This window comes from Neomonachus schauinslandi, chromosome 11, assembly GCF_002201575.2.
Source record: "Neomonachus schauinslandi chromosome 11, ASM220157v2, whole genome shotgun sequence".
NCBI classification, from domain to species: Eukaryota; Metazoa; Chordata; class Mammalia; order Carnivora; family Phocidae; genus Neomonachus; species Neomonachus schauinslandi.
In genome coordinates, this window is record NC_058413.1 from 34,081,055 (window position 1) to 34,090,961 (window position 9,907).

Consider the following 9,907-nt stretch of genomic DNA (forward strand, 5'->3'; position numbering starts at 1 on the left):
ATAACTGATGAAGTGGTAAGTCAGAAATTTTGAAGAGAGAGAAGTCTGAGACTTAATCATAACCCCTTTAATTACTTGCTAATGTAATGTTGGAAAACTCATTTAATCTTAAGGGGCCTTATCCCAAACAACTCTTTTAAAGCTATTGACTTAATTAAATTAAATATAATAAATTAAATACAATGGGATACGCTAATGTATACAGTAACCATATAACAACTATAATTTTTTCTTGCCATAAGATAAAAATTAATGAATTCATTGTGGCTTCCCCAAAATATTAAATTGGACAAACAAAAATGATAATTTTAACTCTATTTTCATTTAGTATTTTACTGTGCTCAGGGAGACTAATTTTGCCATACTGGTAAATGTGCAAATACTTCTAAAGAGACTAAAGGCTTGAGTAGAATATTTGCCTCAGTAAGCAAGAAAAAGTTGGGCTCACTGCACAGTTCAGAATATATAATAATGCAATTCTTTGTCAGCACTGTGTAAGTGGGTTCAATGTATAGAATGATATTGTACAATATTTAATAAATCACACACTATGAGAGACAACTCTCAATAAAAACGCAACTGTTCCAGAATATATTTTGCTGAAATCCCATTCCCTCACAACATTAGTTGTCCGTCTATTAATAAGTTCCATGCATGCCAAATAGAGTGTCCTTCTTTTCCTGCTAAGAGCAAGTAAAAAGGAAAAGAAAAATAAATGTCTCTTAATATTGCTTTGAAAGCTAAATTAAACTACTTCCTCCTCACTTACTAAGCCTATTGACTATATCAGTTAGCTTTGTGTCTTACAATCATTAGTAAGTCCTAATGTTCTGGAAAATTTAGTATACATACATCAATTAGTTTAGGGTGATGTTCAGAAAATGGGACTCTTCTTAGATCCCCTGTATAAAAATACCACCTGTTCAGTGTGTCCATTGTAGTTACCCTACATTGAAAATGAGAGCCAAGAAAAAACATTATAGAGTCTTGTGTCCTGAATATGTTAAATTTACTTTGAAAGTGTGTGTGTGTGTGATGATTAGATGAAAGACTACTTCGGTCAAGAAAGAAAAGTTCTTAGGACTTTAGCATCTAGTATTTTGTTATATATCTGAATAGCACTGATTTCAAAATCAAAATTCCATATGCAGATATGTTCATAGCAGTGTTATTTATAAGAACAGATGTGAGGAGTAACCTAATTCATCAATAAAATTACAACTATGAGAATTAACAGTGTTGTACAAAGAGAATATCTGTAGTCCAAGGAGAAAAATCTTAGATACAATGTATAAAGAAAATAAACTAAAACCACTAGTAATACATTAAACAATAAACAGACAAGATCTGTAGGAAGGAAATATTAAAAATCTACAGAGATAAAAAAGGAGACTTGAATAGACTCAAACATATATTGTTTTCATGGAATGGAAGAGTCACAGTAGTAAATATGTCAATTATTTCAATTACTCTAAATTAATACTAACTGAATACATATTAATTACCATATGGACAGGATTATATAAAATATTTTTTAATTATTCAAAAATTCTTTAGGATAAAAATATGAAAAAATAGCTTTGGACTTTTTTGAGAAGGAAGAATAATGAGGGAGAACTAGCTTTAGTGAAAAATGCAAATTCACTATGAAACTACATTAATTCAGATTGGCCCTGGCTTATTTACAGGAGAGACAGCTACAGAGAAGCCAGCAAAATCAGTACAGGAAGCTGGAAGCTGGATTATTCAATCAGAGGTTCAGGTGACAAATACTTAGCCCTTTGAGAAAAATATAAATACTGATTTCACATAAACCAAAAGATATTCTTAAATGAAATGAAATGAAATTCTAAACCTGCTGGTAACATTTCTTTAAGTAATTTTTAAGTGAAGGGGGTTTTTCTATAAATTAATTAAAACCCCCAGAAATCAAAACAGGTTTACAAACCTGTCAATACAAATATATCTAGCCTGAAATAAATGTATGTATGCATGTGTGTGTGCGTGCTTTCAAATGACAACAAAACTAGGAAGAATTCTTTTTTTTTTTTTTTTAAAGATTTTATTTATTTATTTGAGAGAGAGAGAATGAGAGACAGAGAGCATGAGAGAGAGGAGGGTCAGAGGGAGAAGCAGACTCCTTGCTGAGCAGGAAGCCCGATGTGGGACTCGATCCAGGGACTCCAGGATCATGACCTGAGCCGAAGGCAGTCGCTTAACCAACTGAGCCACCCAGGCGCCCCAAAACTAGGAAGAATTCTAAGGCAAGAATTTGATGCCTGGTCTACTGGAAGGGTAGGCCTTTGATAGGATGAGTGAGACAAATTCAGGGTTCCTAATGCTGATATGACTGATCTTAAATAGGTAACTATTTGAAGCTCCAGCTCATACATAAAATGGGGAAGATAACATCATAGAGTTAACTTATGATGTCTATAAGGTTATTGAGAACAGAATAATCTTCACATAAGATAATAAAATAATAGCTATTTTTTTAAAAAAAAATACATAGTTAAGGTTAATAGCAGTGAAGCTCTGTGACTTCTATGGTACCAGCGATTTGTACCAGAGTGGCAACCCCCATCTGGTGCTTTGACTCCAAGCCTCGTGTTGCCTGTGTAAACACTGTATTTTTTTTTTTAAGATTTTATTTATTTATTTGACAGAGAGAGAGAGATAGCAAGAGCAGGAACACAAGTGGGGGGGGCGTGCGGCAGGCAGAGGAAGAAGCAGGCTTCCGACTGCTGGGCAAGGAGCCCGACATGGGGCTCAATCCCAGGACCCTGGGATCATGACCTGAGCTGAAGGCAGATGCTTAACCACTGAGCCACCCAGGCACCCCTAAACATTGTATTTTTAACCACGAAAATGAAAATACAAGATTATAACTTCAAGTAACTTCTCTAAGGAACATTAACTAGACTACATTTTACTCTTTCAAATTAAATTTATACCACTGTTTTTTAACTACAGTAATTTCCTGGAAATAAATTGCTGTAATTGATGTGGGAAACAAAGGCAGGAGAACAATTATTAAATTTCCTTATTACCGAGGGCCTGGGTGGCTCAGTTGGTTAAAGGTCTGCCTTCCAGCTTAGGTAATGATCCCAGGGTCCTGGGATCAAGCCCCTCGTCGTGTGTCATGGAGCTTCCTCATCGGGGAGTCTGCTTCTCCCTCTGCCCCTCCCCCCTACTTGTGCTAGATCGTGCTCTCTCTCGCAAAAATAAATAAATAAATGCATTTCCTTACTAACTACAGCCCATTGACAAGTCCTTGAAACAGGCCTCTAGGGAATCTTTGCTAAGGGCAAAAGGGAATCTTAGCCCAAACCCAGGATCCTGTAAGTCTACTTTAACATATAAAAATTCCTTGGGAAACTTCCTTTATCTCTAGCCCCCAAGATACATGTTGGCAATCATCCCCCAAACATATGACCCATCTGACTCAGGTTTTATTAGACAGTGATGAATGACCTTTTTCTAACAATAGCTAGCCCCCTCGAGATCCTGGAAACCTTGTTTCCAAAATTCCTTAAAGACTTATGCTATCCCTAACCCCCTCTCAACTTCTAAGTATATAATGGGCCACTCCTCATGACCCCAGTGCAAATTTTTCTGCCCACACTCCTGTCCCCGTGCTTTAATAAAATCACCTATTTGCACCAAAGACATCTCAAGAATTCTTTCTTGGCCAGCGGCTTCGAACCCTAAGGTCTTTCCTACATCTTCATGAAATACATTTTAGTTTCTTAAAAATTATTTCAGAATACAGCCTGAAAAATATACAACTGACTGCTGTTCTCTGTATGATTAGTATCCTACCATTAGATATTTAAAGTGAAAAATTCATGGCCAAAAGTTAGGAGATCTGATCAGTAAGTAAGGTTTGTAAGTGAAATTCTTTTTCTCCTCCCTTTTTTTTAGGACAAGATTTTTCAAGATTCATGACTTAAGCCAAAAAAATATGTATTGTTTTAAAGTCTAGGAAGAGACCAGGTGCCTTATAGCATTAACAAAATACAATTCCTCAAATACTGAACATGACCATCTTATCAATAAAAACAATGAGGTGTAGCTATTGGCAGTTACCACAAAATGTGCCCTGCTTAAAATAAACCAAAACATCCTACCCTCCCACTCACAAACCTAAACACATTTACATATCCGAGGGTGGCCATTTTTAGAACAGAGACTAAAAAAAAAAAAGAAAAAGAAAAAGACTCATTGACAGTTTCCTTTAACATTTTAAAACAATAGTAGCATTAATTGTAACCCCCAAGGGTTAGCTCTATAAAAATGCACAGCTCATTTAAAAGTAGATCATTAATGCCAATCAGGAAAGCAGTGAGTCCAGACAGAATTAATTTTTATTCCAGGGATAGGATTGAAAAGTACTGGGTGATAAAGTATACTTGAGTAACACTGGAAACAGCTGGGCAAAAGAACACTAGCTAATTTGGAAGAGGGTTAGAACTGATGCATGAGTGGAACAAACTGCCTTTTTTTTTTTCTTTCTTTTTTTGCTTTTGGATAAACCTGCACACAAGCATCGCTTGACCTAACTCTCTCCATCTACTGATGAGAAAGCTGAAGTCAAAAAGAACATTTTTCAAGGTCACAAAGCAGCTACTGTCCGAGCTGGGTCTCAAACACAGATCTCCTGATTTCCCTCTCTAGTGCTGCACCTTGCTTCGTGCCAGCAGCAGCAGGTCAACGAGATTCTAGTTCACTAGGTACTTAAACCCAGCCTTTCTGCTTACAGGGAAATGAGTCTAATGAAAACTTCAAGCCTGACTGCATTTTTCTGAGCACCTATGGTTGGAAAATGGGACCAACAAACATTTGACTATCCAGGAAAATATGACATATACGCAAGTTCTAATTGTGCAAAGTTATACTTTTAAACTCTGCCTCCCCATTCTTCTTATCTATTTTTTGTCCCTTTCATTTCTTATGAGGAAAGCTGAGTTTCTGCCTTAAGCTGTCTATCAAATCAATACTAGAGAGCAGGGGATCTGAAGGATAATAGACATTTGTGGTTTTGCTGCCCCACCTCTATCTTCCCTCCTAGAAAAACTGTATTATTTTATTTATTTAGGGGACTCACTCTTGTATGACTTTCTGTCATATGGAAAGCTGATCAGTCAGAGGATTTCCTACCTTTGGTTACTGTATTCATTCAGTGATGGGTACATGGACCCGATCTTTCAGAGCATGTCCCACAGTTCCTCAAGAAGGGGTGGGAAAAAAGAGCATTATCCTACTGCAAGTGTTGCTAATTTGCAGGTTGGTTTCTGGACCTTCTAGCATTTCATTTTTCTCCACATGGAGAGAGACAACTTGAGAATAAAACTACAAGGGGAAAGACTAAAGAAACACCCACCAAATCCAGAGGACATTCTTTGAGCTCCTGCATCCAGCCATGCCTGAGGCCCAGAATATTTACTCTGGACTCTTCAGTGAGACCAATAAATTCCCTCTTTATGGTGACATGTTGGGAGTTGAGTCCTTATCACTTTCAAGCAAAAAATTCCAGACAAGTGCCAGCAGTGAAACTAATGATTACAAAGGTGAGAAAACCACAGTGGTTTTCCTGAACCAATTTGATCAAATTTGCATATCAACTCTTTGAAGGCAGGATGTATTCGTCCCCTCCAGGACTCAATACAATGCTTGCCATTCTCACATCGATATTAGTTATTGCCAGTTTTGCTGCTTTCCACTTCTCATTTCTGTAGAGGTTAATTAATAAACTCATAGAGAAAAGTTTTCATCCCATGATTTTTCTTCATTCTTTGAGCTTTTGCACTGGAGAGTTTACTTCCCTGAAAGGCGTCAGATGATTTGAGGTATAGGGGTACGCGAATTGCTAAGAAGCCAATTCTGTCCAGCCAATGCAAATAGCAGTCTTCTCAAGGCCATTGCCGAATCCTTAGAGTCCAGCTGTCTCTTTAGATGGTGCATTTGAGGGGTGCCTCGGTGGCTCAGTCGTTAAGCATCTGCCTTCGGCTCAGGTCATGATCCCAGGGCCCAGGGATCGAGCCCTGCATCGGGCTCCCTGCTCAGCAGGAAGCCTGCTTCTCCCTCTCCCACTCCCCCTGCTTGTGTTCCCTCTCTCGCTGTGTCTCTCTCTGTCAAATAAATAAATAAAATTTAAAAAAAAATAGATGGTGCATTTTATATTTTTGGCTAAGCCTATTTAACCCTTAACTGTATTTGCTCAAGTCTTTGGATTACTGAGAGTTAAATGTTCTTAGAAATCTGGAGAGCAAGGGGCACCTGGGTGGCTCAGTCGTTAAGCGTCTGGCTTCAGCTCAGGTCATGATCCCAGGGTGCTGGGATCGAGCCCCGCATCGGGCTCCCTGCTCAGCGGGAAGCCTGCTTCTCCCTCTCCTACTCCCCCTGCTTGTGTTCCCTCTCTCGCTGTGTCTCTCTGTCAAATAAATAAATAAAATCTTTAAAATATATATATATATATAAAAGAAATCTGGAGAGCAAGTCAGAGACCTTAGGTATGAAAATCATCTCTTTGAATGTACAAACTCTACGTCCTCCCCACCGTGATCCCCATTCTACAGAGTGCAGAGTCTAATTCTTTTAACATAGTATGCATTAAAATTGCATGTTTAAATTTATATATTCAAGAACACATAATTTGGGGAGCTGAAATACTTTGTATTGTGAATATGCAGATGAATAATTACAAGATCCTCATGGTCAATATTAACAATGCCATTTAACATGTACATGCATTTTGCCATTATTAAAGAATGCTTCTATATGTTATCTCATTGTATTCTCACCAAAAAAAAAAAAAAAAAATTGTGCAGGAAAAGTGATGATAGGGCTGAAAAGGTTAAGTGACTTGTAGGAAGCCATAGAGTAAGTGAAAAATGGGAGTGCAGACTAGAAAAAACAGAAGCGTAAGTCAGTTCATGGATTCTTTCCAACATTCTTTCCTCCTTCCCCCAATTTTTAAATAGGATACCAGTTTTTGTTTAGTTTAGCTTTTTAGCTAAAACAATCCTATATAACAGTAATAATCCTATATAACAGTAATAACACTAAAAAAAAGTCTTGATTTCCAAACTTTGAGGAAAAGAACTTTTTTAATGAGTCATTCCTGGGTACAGCCCTTCCCATGATTCAAATCAACCTGTCTCTGAGGGAAACCTCTCTTCTCTGTCAGGGGGAAAGATTCAATAATATAATTTCCTCTTAATTTCACAGCTTTTAAATACGTTGCTGGAAAATTGAATCACATCAAAATGGCACCTGCATTCATTTTAAGTTCACATTTGAACGTTAACATCAGGCTGTGCTCAGTGGAAGTCTCATCTAATCCTCTCTTTCCTCCTTCTCCAAGGCTGATGAGGCTTCTTTAGAAACTTTCGTTTCTGATATAAAGGCTTTGGTGTCATTTCCTCTGCAGATTGGACCTATGTTTTCAGATATTTGTCACGGGATTCTTCCTTATAAAAATCAGTGACTAAAGGCTGCACAGGAAGGAGTTACCTGCAGGTACAGACTGTAGTGTGCCGTCACTACTTAGGGGAAAGATCTTCTTTCCCAGCAGTTTCCCATCTCATCTGTCGGTCCCAGCTTTTAATAGAACTCATTGGTGTGTTCTTCGCCTCTTAAATTTGTGCCCCCCCAAATCCACCTAAGCCTCATTTCTAAACAGCTTCCATGGAGACTTCTCACACACTGTGAATGCAATTAATAAAATTCTTCCAGGGAATAAGTTTTTGAATTTCCCAAATGTTTGGTGAATGATCAGACTGCCTACATCAGTAAAATTACATTTAGAAATCTATTTCTTAAAAATTTAAAAACACCCTGACACATAGAAAAAAGTTATTCTAAAGATGATCATCACATTATATGTAATAGTAAAAAAATAAAATAAAATAAAGGAAGAAACATCCAATAGGATTATAAGTGAATTACTACATAGCTACTCAATGGAAACAGCCTAGACATTAAGCAGATATTTGTACAGAACTTTTACTAGGGGAAAAACTATAATATTAAGGGAAAATTATTTTAAAAACCTAATAAACAATATTCTAAATATGTACATAGGAAAAAGACTACATGGAATACATCAAAAAGTTAAAAGTAATTACCTTCACAGTGCAAGATTAAATATTTGTATTTTTAGAACATATTTTTCCTAATTCATTTTCAAATAATTTAGGTATTTTTTAAATGAATTTTTCATTTGTTTAAAGTCTTAATTGTCCCTCACAACTGTATCTTGATTTGAAGGATTTTAGATCAAAAGCGATTTTCGTTTTTTACTCCAGATATATTACACCATTGTCTTCTGCCAAGGTTCTGCCATTTTGATGAATGATTGTAATCTAATTCTTTTCTGAAGACAAACTTTTGTTTATTTTTCCCAGAAAATTTTAAGATTTTGTAAATTTTTTTTCTCAAATGTTACAAGTCTCATAATTGTTATCTTATTTACCAGTGTATGAATTCCTTTGAAGATTTGGATTTTTTACCGTAACTGATAAATTTTTAAAAATAATTTTATTCCTTTGAATATTTTATTTCCCCTAGTATCTCAGTTTTTCTCTAGAAAACTTTATAAAGCTATACTGGGATCTCATTTTCCTTTCCTGATTGTTAGTAGAAATTTTAATTTGTATAACCTATTTTATAAATCTGTATTTCAGCTTAATTCCTTCTGCTATTCAGGAATTTTTTTTTTTTTAAGATTTTTTTTATTTATTTATTTGACAGAGAGAGACACAGCGAGAGAGGGAACACAAGCAGGCGGAGTGGGAGAGGGAGGAGCAGGCTCCCCGCTGAGCAGAGAGCCCGATGCGGGGCTCGATCCCAGGACCCTGGGATCATGACCTGAGCCGAAGGCAGACGCTTAACGACTGAGCCACCCAGGTGTCCCTGCTATTCAGGAATTTTTAAACATTATCTTTTTATTTTAAAATCAAGATGTTTAAGTGTATGCCTTTTAAATATCTCTTTAGGTATGTTTTCTTAAAAAAAAAAATTATATAAGAAATGTCCATGATCTACAATTGGTGATTTCTCATGGCAAACTCTTTTATGGATGTGATATCTTCCCTTGTCTCTAAAGCTAAGAACTGTACTTATTTTAAAGTCTCATTTGTGCCTTGACTTTTTTAGTTTTGTTTGATTTATTTTTTATTTTAATGCTTCTCATCTATTGATTGATTGTTTTTATTCTTTTTTTTCCAGAACTTTTTGGTGACCATTGATTTGATGTTTACTGTAGCTTTGAAATTTCCTCTTGGGTATCTGTGGACATTGCTTCAGTTCACTATAATTTGTATCTGCTGATAGTGAGAAAAGTGCCAAAATTACTGTGGATAGTGGAGAAAGAGGTATTCCCTGGATTAAAGTTCTCTCCTGGGAACTGGGTATCTTCTCTTCCCTTTCTGGTACGTGTATACTTTAGACACACCTCTCTTTTCCAGCATTATTATTACTTTTTGGTTTCTTAATCAATTTTTTTTTTTAAAAGTCAAAAGAAAAATATAATGAATCTATAAATGCCCTTTACTTAGGTTCACAAGTGGTTAAATTTCACCATAAATGTCTATTAACCCCAATGTGGGGCTCAAACTCATGACCCCAAGATCAAGAGTCATATGCTCTACTGACTGAGCCTGAGCCAGCCAGGTGCCCCAAATTTCACCATATTTGTAAAAGCATTATTTTAAAATGCAAGAGCCAAAAAATGAGTCTTAGGGAAATGTGAACCTATGTCTCATCAATCCAAAAAAGAGAGGCTAATGGATATATATATATATATAATAGGATGGATTTTCAACACAAAGGAAAACCGAGCCACTAGTGTTCTAGCAACACTCAAATCCAATGCACTGAAAAGCATAGCTGTGTTGACAAGGAG